The sequence below is a fragment of the Gavialis gangeticus genome, unplaced genomic scaffold, assembly GCF_001723915.1.
Source record: "Gavialis gangeticus isolate Ggan-Ray unplaced genomic scaffold, GavGan_comp1, whole genome shotgun sequence".
Lineage (NCBI taxonomy): Eukaryota > Metazoa > Chordata > Crocodylia > Gavialidae > Gavialis > Gavialis gangeticus.
This window is the reverse complement of record NW_017729019.1, coordinates 7896038-7908398: the sequence shown is the minus strand read 5'-3', so window position 1 is coordinate 7908398 and position 12361 is coordinate 7896038. Positions and strand designations below refer to the sequence as shown.

At 50.9% G+C, this 12361-nt stretch overlaps 2 protein-coding genes across 4 annotated transcripts in view; both read left to right on the top strand.

Moving 5' to 3' along the window:
* The window catches only part of LEMD1 (LEM domain containing 1), a 23014-nt gene extending 21837 nt beyond the window's left edge, over window positions 1-1177 (top strand). For all 3 annotated transcript variants that reach the window (XM_019513981.1, XM_019513980.1, XM_019513978.1), the window contains one exon: window positions 1166-1177. The gene's annotated coding sequence lies outside the window, so the exon portion shown is untranslated. The remainder of the gene's footprint in view (window positions 1-1165) is intronic.
* A 9202-nt stretch (window positions 1178-10379) lies between these two features.
* The window catches only part of KLHDC8A (kelch domain containing 8A), a 108133-nt gene continuing 106151 nt past the window's right edge, over window positions 10380-12361 (top strand). The window contains exon 1 of the mRNA XM_019513976.1: window positions 10380-10563. The gene's annotated coding sequence lies outside the window, so the exon portion shown is untranslated. The remainder of the gene's footprint in view (window positions 10564-12361) is intronic.

Genomic DNA, 12361 nt, shown 5'->3' with positions numbered 1-12361 from the left:
ATCTAAAGAACAGGTGCTATAAGATGCCCAGCACAATATTTAAGGATCCTCTAGAACAGGGGCATGCAATTATTTCGGGTGGAGGGCCACTTACTGAGTTTTGGCAAGCTGTCAAGGGCTGCATGGGTAGCCCTGCCCCCTGTTTGCCATCTTGTGACCAGAAGTCCCACCCCCTAACTCCTGGCCTTTGCCACCCTGTTGCAATATGTGTAATTCCTGCAATCGATTGACCTACTTTTTAAGCAATGGCATAACAGACAGAACCCCAGCAAGTCCTTGCCAGAATTGGATTCTGATCAAAATTTCCCCTATTAAGCTCCGAAGGGGAAATGAGCAGCTTTCTCAGCCTACAGAAAAGCTCGGTTTGTGCCAAGTCGTCTCGAGCTCCGTGGAAATGGATCAGGCAGCAGGGATCTTGCCTGTTCCGCGGGGAGTTAACTTTGCACATATTGTGCTTGCTCATTTTGGAGCCGATCAGCAAAACAAACAAGCAAGCAGCGTGTAGGTGTCATAAGGCACCGATGGAGGGGCTGGCATGGCACAGCTCAACCTCATTCACGGAAAACCGGAACTGCTGGGACTCTGTGTGGGCAGCAGCTTTAATATGCTCTGTGAGTAATTGGGTGTTTTCCTAGCAATTGATTGTATCCATAATGCAAGGCAAGGTGATGTTGTTGTACCGTGGCATCCTTCCTGGCAGGTGTCGTGCAGGTGGAAGGGGGCATTGGGAATTGCATAAGTGCTAACCGTTGGCCGTGGTAAAGCACTGGTTCCACGTTCGCTGTTGAACATCTGCTGCTTTGAAGTGCCCGGTCTTTAATTTCAATTGCTGCTGCTTTCATTTTCTGCAGGACTGGGCCAGCGAGCAAATAACTGACCAGAGAAGAGATCCATTTAGTTCATATACAATGTAGAGATGGAGAAGTCCTTACTGGTTTGTGGCTCCAGCTTCTTCCATCCAGCTGTGCAGTCTTGTTCCCTGCCACATACTGTAATACAGTCGCGCTTCAAGCTCAGGTCGGAAGATACGCTGCGGTATAACATATGGGCATATAGGAGAAGACAGCCACTACCCCACAGGAGCTTACAATCATTGGCTAGGCATCCATGGCATTGTGTTTTTGGCTTTCTTAGTGCTATGGTATATGGAGCTTACAAGGAAGAGTTTCCACCCCTCTCAACTGCTCTTCTTCCCAGTATTGACCATCCTATCCAGATGCCTTCGTTTTTCTCTCTGCTGCTCAGCTCTGTGCCTCTTGGGCCTTCCTCTGTGTTTGTTTTACTGCTAATGCTGCCCTGCCATAAAAGCATTACAATGACAAGGTTCTGTAGGTTTACGGTTTTGCAAATTAGATGAGGCCAATCATGGCAAGTGTTGATTTTGCCCATCTACTTCATTTTAAAGCCTACAGGTCCTTGGTCCCCAGATAATGTTTTGCATTGCTGTAAGTGGGACAGGGATGCTCAACCAGGGTGTTGTGGGGTGTCAGGCAGCGTTAGCACTTTTAGGTGTGCGAACATGATTCCTGAGATTAAACCCAGAGTTTTCAAATAGGAATCCAGAGTGTTAAAAATGTTCTGACCTATCGTGGTCTTTCTGACTTCTTTGCAAAATGAGTGAAAACTTAGAGCGGGCGTTTTCCGAGGGTCTTACAAGGGGACCTTCGGGTCTGAGAACCGCTGACCCTCTTGCTGGGTAGAGCAGGTCTTCGTTTCAGTGAAGACGAAGGCACAAGAGACAGACTGGAGAGAAGAGAGGAGTATGTTTCTAGCCCATTTCCCTAGCGCTGCAAGCTGATAGACTTCTAATTTCTTGGAGGACTTTTCGGAGAGTCTCCTAGATCTCACTAGTGGTAGGGAAGCTGTCCCCAGATGTTGAGCCCAAATTTTGCCATTAGTATTTTGAGGGTTGCCTCATTTGGATGTGCACGCGAGTACCGACCTGTTCTACTGTTCTGAAACGTGGCAGTGAGGGACAGTTTCTGTCTGAGAGGAGTTTTCCTGCTGACATCAAGGCCACTTTCCCCATGCTCTTTGTTAACCCCCTCTGCATGGCCAAAAGCCAGGGGTCACTAGTAGAGTCCCATCTGTTAGGGAACAATAGCAGTGCAAATTGCTGAAGTTGCAAGAAACTGCTGAGAACAAGCATAACGAGCAGCTTGTCTGTCTTGCTTAAGGCTAGTCCTGTCAAGGACTTGGAGCATATGAGATCCTTAATGATGATACTGTGGTCGGAGTGCACACCATGGAGCCAATTACTGGTTTCTGCAGATGTGGAACGGCAGAGAAGTAAAGCGTTGTTGTGAATAGTGGCTTACGTGGAACCACCGGTGTCAGAGGTGAACTTTACCGCTGGTTTCATAGGAGCAGGTGCAGGATGATAAATCAGATTCGGCTTGCACTGCTGCGTTGTGGTTCATTGAGGAACCAAGTGAATAAAAAGGAAAATAAACAGTGCCCTGCATTTCCGTTACCAAGCCTATTGAGGAAGGTAGACTGCTTAGGGCTGTACTAGGAACGGCATCATTATTCAGCAGAAAGCTTTGAGCCTCTTAGCTGAAATTCACAGCCCCTTAAAATTCAGCCATTATAATAAGCATAAGCTGTAAACTTCTCTTTGGCAATAAAATCGCAGTGCTCAGAGGTAAACCAGATGGGCTTCTGGTTGTGTTTCTTTCTCTTAAATGCATTTTTATAGGGGTTGTGGTTCCTTTTAAAGTTGATGTACTGACTAGTGGAGCATTATTAGAGAGGAAGATTGGAGCTACAGATTTGCTGCATTTCAGTTTAATGTTGCCAGATATTCTCTGTCTGCAAGTGGAAAGTTGGCTGTCTGTTTTATGCCTCTCTCTCTCTCTCCCTCTCTGCAAGCCTAAGATTTCTGTAGCTGTTTGGTTTTTTTAGGGTGAAATCTGCCCCTGGCTCTCTAAGGAGTTTTAAAAAGATATTGCAAAGACAAAAACCAGAATAGGAAAGTAGTATTTTTAAGAAGGGCTTTAAAGGAGGGAGAAGTTGGTTTGCATTTGAGTAGAAAGATGGGGGCCAAATAGCTCCTGACGCAGCAGCGCTCAACAGCTGTGCCACGGGAGTTTGTTCAGGGAGCCCCAAGTGACAGATACGGCGTGGGAGAAAGCAGTGCGGGGAAGCAGACAAAGGGCACGGTCTGGAGCCGGGCAGGAGAAGGGGGCGGAGGCGAACGCCTCGGGGTTTGGAGACGAGGACGTTCAGCTGGAACTTGTAGGCCAGGTGGGAGGAAGGCAGCGAAGGGATGTGAAGTGGGGAAATGACGTGGTCAGATCAGCAGGAGGGGGAGATGGCTTTCACAGCAACATTTAATCAGTGGGCTCTCCAAGAAAGGAAGCAGCCAAAGGAAGTAATTAGGCCTCTGAGATGAGGCGAGATAAATGATTTATTAAATATTCGTCAGGAATTCAGTTACCTGTGCTCGGGGGAAGAGGCGAGCCTCTTTAGATCGGGGGCGACTCGAAGGCACGGTAGGTCTCTGGAGCACGTGCTGGGGAAGGGCCTGATCCCAGCAGTGCTGGAGCTGCGGGTGCTGAGCTGCGACCCAGCAAATGTGAAGTCCCGCTCGAGTCCAAGCGCTTTGCTGTGTTGATCCATAAATGAATGCATGCGGGCAGGTATCCAGGTTGGAGCCGTATTGGTCTGGAGGAAAAGGCAATCAAGCCTCGTAGTAGGGGTGATATCTTTTATTAAACTAACAAGATTGCATGGGGGCAGTGAGTTTTTCTGAGCTCCTGTTGGGACCTCAGCTTCTCCCCCAGGATCTACAGATTGAGCCTCTCATCTGCCATTTCACGTCACCTCCCCTCTAGCCCTTTAGGCTGACATTTCAGCAAGGCTTCCAATATTCTGCTGGAAATGGGATGATTTCCGTGGGGTTTTAGTTCAAGGCCATTGATTGACTTTAATGGCCAGGTTGGAGGCCTGCTACGTCTCAATCACTATACTCCACACGGCGTTTTATAACCGGTTCAGATCAGAGCACAGCGCAGAGCTGTTTGCATCACCAGAGCATCCGAAAAGATAAAGAGTTTGAGACGCTGGGGGGAAAGAGCGGGCCAGACTGATTTCTGGTGTAACTCTGCAGATAACGAGTTACCAAGAACGAGTTTGGCTGGCTCCGAGATCGTACCTTTTATCTGAAGCTCCCCTACCCCTTTCTAACGAGTCCTCACAACCTCCCCTGGGAGGCATGCCCAGCTTATTAGTCTTGTGTTGCAGGTGGGTAAACTAAAGCCAGGACTATTGAACCTCATCTCCTGCTGTAAGCGCAGAGCACATTTCTTTGACCTTGCCTTCTCTGCTACAAGCTGACAGCAACAGATATGCGTGCGTGCGAGCGCGTGTGTGTGCGCGTGTGCATCTAGGAATCCCAAATGCGCTCAGCTGCATGCCCCACGTTCCCTGCGGAGAGGAGGAGGGAGCACACGCACGACAGATGTTAGTCACGTTGTTTGGCATGCTCCTGGAAGGTGCTCGGGTCCTACGGTGATGAGCACGGTGTACAGACTCATGTAGGATAGAAGAGGCTTGTCAAAGGTGTCAGAGCAAATCAGGATCAGAGCTGGGGAATAGCAGACCGGGATGCCTGGCTCCCAAGATGCTAAGTGCTGGACGGCAACGACTGCTTGCTTCAGTACTGTGTTCACAAGCTGTATTATTTGAGACTCTTAGTAGTACGGGAGCGAAATGGGAAGCGGTGGAAGGAGAAGGACACCGACTGACATTTTGTACCAGCTCTGGGCAGCTATTGAACGACAGCCTTAATGAATGGTTGAGTGCACCGGTGCGCTTCTCGGCGGTCTGGTAGGTAGGGATAGCGCTACAGGAGGCCTACTGGGGATGGGGGGCTCCTTGCACTGAGTCCCGTACATGCACACCATCCCCAGGAGAGCTTACAATCTACATGGACAACCGGGTGGGAGACAGGCAAGATTATTTCTTTGCTACCACTGGGGAAATAAAGCAGGGTGAGGTTTGGCCTCGCCAACCTCACTATGCAAGTCCCTGGCGGGAGTGAGACCTGCACTCAGTCTTAGCGCTGCAGCGTGGAAAAGCTGGTCAGAAACGTTTGATGATTTCTTTCAGGAAAAGCTGACCTGGGACAAGGGCATGCATATGTGAGAGAGACCCCAGAGGAGCAGATCCCCTCCTGGTTACATTGGAGAGCGGCTCCTGCATCCCCCCGCACCCCGTCTGGCTCCTGCCCACCTGGCTCTTCTGCAGCAGGTCTCACGATTTGGGTGTTTCTGTGAGAGGGTTGCAAAGTCTCCATTTCATTTGCATTGGACCAAAACCAATTTTTGGACTCTCGCAGGGAGACGGAGTAAATTGCTCGCCTTTGCACCTCCCCGGCACTGCTGTAATCAGAGCTGTTTGGAATAGGTCCAGCCTTCCCCCATTTTCAGCATTTGCTTCAGTGGGTTCATATGGGGAGGTAACGATACGCAGTCACACTCGCAGTGTTTGCTGGGGGATTGGATCCACTCTTGTCCGTTCCAGTTAATCCCACTGCGGGTGAAAGCTTGGTGCCGTTTCCCTTCGGGTCACAGCAGGAGGGTTGTCAGAGGCGGGGGGAGAAGTCGCATCTGGATATGGAGAATTGCTGTCCCTTTATCTAGGAAATACAAACCCAAGAGAGGAGGCGCTTTGGAGCGGGCAGGCAGCTCCGCAGAGGGAGATTGCTGGGGAGCACGGAGCAGAAGGAATGTGCTTTGTTTGCAGCATGTCTCTGCTTGCTGCACTTCATCATCTCCCTTTGCTCTGTGCTGTTGCATGGGCCTGTCCTGGCGCTTCACCCAGGAGTACGGACAGCCCCCCGCCCGGTCTGGCTAACAGGGTGGCGTCTGCTCTGCTCCACTGCCTGGCTGACACTTGATTTACTGTGAGTGGGTGCAAACCCCTTTGCTTACTTCTCAGCCACTTTGTGAATGTAAGCACCTGCTGTTGGTCTCTGCTCTGATTGCTCTTGGCATGCCAGCCAGGCCACAGAGCCCTTTTCCTTTTTTAAGCTAGCAGCTTAGCATGGCTCAGTAGCTTGCCTTTCCTTTGGACACACCAGATTTGTCTGGGAGGGAAGGAGCAGCCTTTTGGTCTGCATCAGGAGAATAGCAGGCCCCCGTCTCAGTGCAGGGAAACTCCTGGGGACTCTGTATCACTGTCCAGATGGATGGGCATGAAAGGGGCTGGAGACCTTAACTCGTAGTGTTGGCAGGTTTAATGTGGCTGGCCGAGACCCTGGGGCATTGCAGGCATAGAGGTGTCCATGCCAATTCTTGGTTCTTCTGCCTCCGTTACTTATTGGATCCTGCCATCCCTCCCACCTCTACCCCCACCCCTCTGCACCGCAAGGATCTATGGCCAAGTTAAGACCAATAATTGCCGAATGGGGTCTGCACCCTCTTGACCAACTGACCTCCGCCCTGCCGTGCTGGTTTGTGCTTTCCCCATCAGTCACGACGCCCGCAGAAGGCTGGCAGGCTGCTGTTTCCTCCTGCTTCCCCCATGCCTCTAATTTTATGCACTGCAGCCTTCTCCGCTAGAGACTTGTCAGCGACGATCTATGCTAGGCAGAAATAGCCCTGAGAGAATAATGACAGCAAAATGGTTGCTAAATAGGGAATAGCTGGGGCGCTATAGTGGCGAGGTCAATTATAATCAGCTTTCCCATAACACAGCTCCGTATTCTCAGAGACACCCAAGGGACGAGGGGCAGCTGGGGGCCTAATGGTGCCTGGAGAGCTGGAGCGGCAAAAGACAACAAGCGATGAGATGTGGGGGAGATGGTTGCCTTTTCCATAAGCTTGTGCTTTATTCCAACAGGTTTTCTTTTTTTCCCCCAGGGCTGTGATCCTACTGACCACAGCACAATCCACGTGGTTGTCTGGGCTCTCGACACATTTAAACGCGATTAGGATCTTGGAGGACGGTGAGGTAAGCACACCTGCACCCACCTATGGCATGAAGGGGCTTCTTGCTGCACGTGCTCACCTAACAGGGCAGGACGGGTGGACAGAGTCATGCCAACACTGCCCTTCTTCTAGGCTGTTTTCAGTCACCTGCTCTCCAAATGATGGCAAGCACTGGCTAGACCTCCCTACCCCACACGAGCTGCGTGGGTACAGGACATACCAGCTGCGTAGTCTGCCACACGCATTCACAGAGAGCGTGCGCAGCTTGCTCGCACAGTGGATCCAAGCAGACTTGGCCTGCGTGCCTCCAAAACAATGTTTGCGGCCACACAGGTTGCAAGCGGACAGACCTCCCTAGCCCCTTGTCGCGCCCCAAGGGCCCAAAAATGTTGCTGTGAGCAAAGGCAAGTCACAGTTTGTGACAGCTGAAATGGGTGGACCCTGTAGGGGATTCCCATGGCGCACATATCTGGGGGCTTGAAACCTCTTGGATTGGGCCCCTGCAGCCCCCGCAATAGCAGGAGCCCAACAATAAGGAGCAGTGGGTCTGCAGCATCTGTAGACACCACAGAAGTGGATCAGCCGTGCCGTGATATGTCCAGGCACAGCTGATCCCATGCCTAAGACGATGTCTGTGTATAGGCAGTGGGACCATGTGTGAACAGGGGATGGGACCCAGCAGTCTTGACTAGCCCTGGGCAAAGCCTTCCCGGAGAGTAGAAAAAACTGCCAAAAATGCAATTTCAGGGCCAGTGAGAGAGAAAAGTAAACTGCTGTGAAAAGCTGAGCCCCCCTTATTTCAGTGTTGGGGAAACAAAATGTTTTGACTTTCCAAACAGTTTGTATTTTGCTCTTGATCTAAATACGTTTAAAGGATAAAGCAGAAAGGCGGGAATAACCTACACTGAAATGGCTGCATTTTTTGCTTGTTTGTTTCACCAGCCAAAAAAAATAGAGGCCCAATTCATTTTGGGTCCACCTAGAATTATGATTTCAATCCATTTCTTCTTGTTCTTTGTTTTACTGTCGAATGCAAAATCCCCTTATTCGCTCTCTCATGCTCCTGCTCTCGTTCCACTCATCTAACCACTAGTCCCTACTGCTTCTCCAGCACAGGGGGAGCCCAGCGCACCTGATACTTCTGGTATCCTCTTTTCAATTTAAAGCCTCTGTTGCCTCTTCCCAGAGCTAAAAAGAGTGCCCTGGCTTCTGTTCCCCTGTTGAAGGCATTAAAACCTTCTCTGCGAGTTGGGAATACAATTCGAAGGTGTGCAGGACCGTACTGTACCCACTGAACGCACCGCCCTGCTTCTCAGACCACCAAGGCAAAGATCATTCCTTGAGAGACTTAACAGAGTTACTTAAGACGGGGAATGAGTAGCTGGTGACACCGGCAGACCCCGGGGTTTATTTCGGCTCACTTCCATTTATCACAATGGTAACCATGAACAATGATCACCAGTTCCCGTTCCCGCTAGGTCCCGCAGAAGCTTTCTCCATAGGAACAAACAGCTTTTCCCAGCTGTAAATAAGCATGGACTTTTTAATAAAAGGCATGATAAAGCAGATGGCTTATTTTTCATCTCCTCTCTATGGTGGAGCTTGTTAGGCAGTTTAAAGCTGTTCTGCTGATAATGAAGCGCAGCTTGCCGTGGCTAATTTCGAATGTCTTTTCACGCCACTGTCCCCGCTGACACAATGCCTCTCGGTGCTAGCTGAGCGGTCACGTGCAGCTGGTGGAGGCTCCCATTGGGTTATATTACTCGGACAGATCCTGAAGCTCTGGGCTCATGCCTCCAAGTCTTAAGGTGACTAGGTGTGGCAGAGGATGAATTTCTCTGACATAAGGAAGAATTTCTTTACTGTCCGAGCCCCCAAGGCCTGGAACAGCCTGCCATCAGAGGTGGTTCACGCACTGACATTGAACACCTTCAAGAGCAAATTGGATGCTTATCTTGCTGGGATCCTGTGACCCCAGCTGACCTACGGCCCTTTGGGCGGGGGGCTGGACTCGATGATCTTCCAAAGGTCCCTTCCAGCCCTAATGTCTATGAGATCTGTGAGATCTAGCTATCAGCCCTGCACGAGGGAGAACGAATGAATGGTCAGACTGCCACGTCTAAGGACTGTGAGGCTGGAGGGGGCCTCGGCAGATCATCGGGTCCAGCGCGCTACCCCGAGCAGGAAGCAGCATCTTTAGCCCCAAGCGCAGGGCTGTCCCGCTTGAGCTAAAAGACTCACTTCCCCAGCTCTTGGCAGCAGCTGTTATGGGTCAGCTGCATCTCTTCCCTGCTGCAAATAATTGACCCTCCTTACCTGGGCTCAGATCTCCATGCGCCCTGGATTCCTGCACAGCCTCTGGCTCGGGGCTGCGTGGGATTGCTTCTTCAGCCCATCTCTGCAGCTCTACCCGCTTTCCCCAGATGCTTGAGCACAGGGATCTGTCAGAGGTGGCGGAAACAACGTGACACTAGGAATGAAGCAATCCCATTATGCCTTGGCTAAGATATGCTGGGAAATTCTCCCTCAAAGAGCTGCCCCGAAACAAATGACTTTGCTCGCACGTGTCAAACCAGCATCTGGTCTGGTGAAAACCCCAAAGGCGAGCGGCTCCCGTTGGGACTGTCATGATGCTTAGGAAGGGACAAAGGGGGCGCGTGGAAAATTCCACCCCGATCCCCGTGTCTACCAGACTGCGAGCGTTAAGGATCAGCCGAATCGTAAACGCTGCGTGTGCTAAGGCGAGGGGAACTTGAAATCTCAGCACTTGGCCTATTTGTGTAATTTAAAAGCGTCCCGACAACTCCTCTGCTGCGGTTCCCATGGAAACAGGTGTCGGTTTGGAGAAAACCGCTACAGGTTTGGGGGATTATTTTGTAACCTGAAAAAAAAATTCTTTTTTAAAAAATCTTCTGTCTGGTTTTCAGGAAAGCGGGGAAGTTTCACAACCAGTCCCCGTTTGCAAGGAGCGGTGACTGAGCCACCGCCGTCTTTGCAGCGACCTGAAGCATCCTGAGATATCGCTGGACCTGCCTCCACGCCAGGACCAGAAGGGACGAGAGCACCAGGTGGAATCAGCCCACGCGTGGATTTTGTCCGGCTTATGCTGTAGGTGCGCGTGACACTTTCCCCCTATTCAGACCATATTCAGACCATATAACAAGCTCCCGGATCAAACCGTCTCCCCGCTTCTTTCCTCACCCCCCCCTACTCGTGTACCCGCACAGTTTAGCACCCCGAGCCTTTTCAATGCGTGCATGTCTGTGCATCTCCCTTTCTGCACAGAGCAGGCCGGCATGTCTGGCGACTGCCGTCGTACCGTGGACTTTCTCTTGTTTAAAAAGCTAAGCCTTCTCCTGCCTTTGTGCTGGAGGACTCTGGTGTCTCTGTAGCCTGTTACGTAAGCTCAGTTCTTAAGTCAGTTATTTTCCAGCTTGTCAGGTCTGACTCATACAGCAGGGAAGTCATCAGTCATGGACTGAACACCTTGGATTTTTATGGCGGAACTGATCTCCCTGTCTCTGCAATCATTTATCCAGTACCACTCCTCCTGCCGCCCCAGTCTCCATATTTCACTTCTTTTGTCTTTGCAGGTGTTAACCTGATGCAGTTAATTGTCCCCGGAAAGGTAAGCCCATTGAATTCATCTTCTGAGAAATTCTTGCCTGGCAATTGAAAGGGCATAATGTTAACTTTTTTAAACCTGTGGGGAACCAGGTGCTTTTGAAGGTGAGCGTTTGCTTTTAGCAATTAGAGGCATTACTATCAGCTAGAGCAGTGTTTCTCAACCTTTGTAGCCTCGAGGCGCCCCTCTGTAGCTTTTGCAAACTGAGCGGCACCCCGTTTCCAAACGAATGTATTTATTACTGTGCTTGCCTCCTTGCAGGGAGGCCAGCTGGTAGGGGCGGGGGAATGGCTAGGCAGGAAGAGCCTGAGCTTGCCTGTATCTGCTTATCTCTTCTCACCGCTCTTATCGCTTCACAGTTCCTGCAACACCTTTCAAAAGAAGTTGCAGCACCCCAGGGTGCCCTGGCACCTTGGGTGAGAATCGCTCGGCTAGAGGAACTTCACAAGGGCAGCAATATGCTAGGTGCTGTACAGCCACGCGGTAAGCCCCTATCACACACACACACAAAAGGGGGAGTCAAATGCACAGGAGGGGAAACAACATTCAGATTGCCTGGGAACCTGCAGCGGTCCCCAGAGTCCCCGCTCAGGGCCCTGGCCCCTCGGCCCTCTTAGCCCCAGCTAGCTCGGGACTCCACGGATGAGCACGACGATGCCTCGTGCCCCCGCTGACGGAGAGCTCTGTCTCTGCCTAGACCTGGCTGGCCCCACGTGGACGCTTCTGAGCCTGGATAACAGGATGGGATCTTTCACTTGGGTTAATAAAAATATAGGCCTCACCCCCCGCCCCCCACCCCCCCAGCAGAGGTGCTGGGGAGCAATTCCACTTTCGAAAGCAGCTGAGAAAGAACTTGGTTTTGAATCCAGAGGAGTCCTGTGACATCTGCAAGGAAATCTCCTCCCCGCCTCCACAGAATGGGGGCTTTTTCTGTTTTAATTTCATCTCATCCTGAAGCTATCCCCACAGGTTGTTTTAACATTATTGGAATGTTTTTCCCCCAAAAGACCGGACGTTTTTGTGGAATGGACACCTTTCTTGAGGCATTTGGCTTTTGCTGGACCTGTGTTTTGTAATGGAGTGGCCTCCACTGGCATTTTTCTGGCTCGCCTTATGGTGCATGAAGGTCTAAGGTACAAATCTGCTGCCAACAACACACCCAAGGGTGCGATGAAACAGTCGTAAGCTGCCTGGCAGTTTCCTGACGGGTACAAGTGGCTGTGAAGGGCAAAGGCAGAGCTCAGTGATCTCTGTGTTCAATGCCAATTGAAAAAAAAGGGTCAGACCTTTTCCCGGAACATTTTAAACTGGGAGAGTCTACAAAAAGGTAATGGAGACTTTGCGGTTTGAATTGTTTTGAACAATGCCGTCTTGTTTTTATGTTTCAAACCACAGACTCAAACCAGAGCGATCCAAACAGCACGTGGCACAGTGCGCTAGGCTCTGTACAGACACTTAATAAGAGAAATAGTCGTGGTTAGACAGAGAAGTGTGGGCTACAGACCGCGGATCTGGATTGTGAGCACTTGGAGTTTGAGTCCGGGTCGTGCCGGTTACGTGGCAGTCAGCTGTGACATTCCCGTCTAGGCTCAGATCCTGCCTGCTCCTCCCAGTTTGGAGGTTTGCAGGTCTGGGGCTTTGGCCCCTATGCAGAGGGTGAAGCAAAGTTGTGTGTGTAATTACTGCCCTCTGCCGAATGACATTTGAGTCCTGCTAACACATCTGCAATCAAGGTCCCCCTGCTAGTGGCTGCAGCCAGAAGGCTGCACCATCTAACATCCCTGTAGAGGCTGTGTTTTGT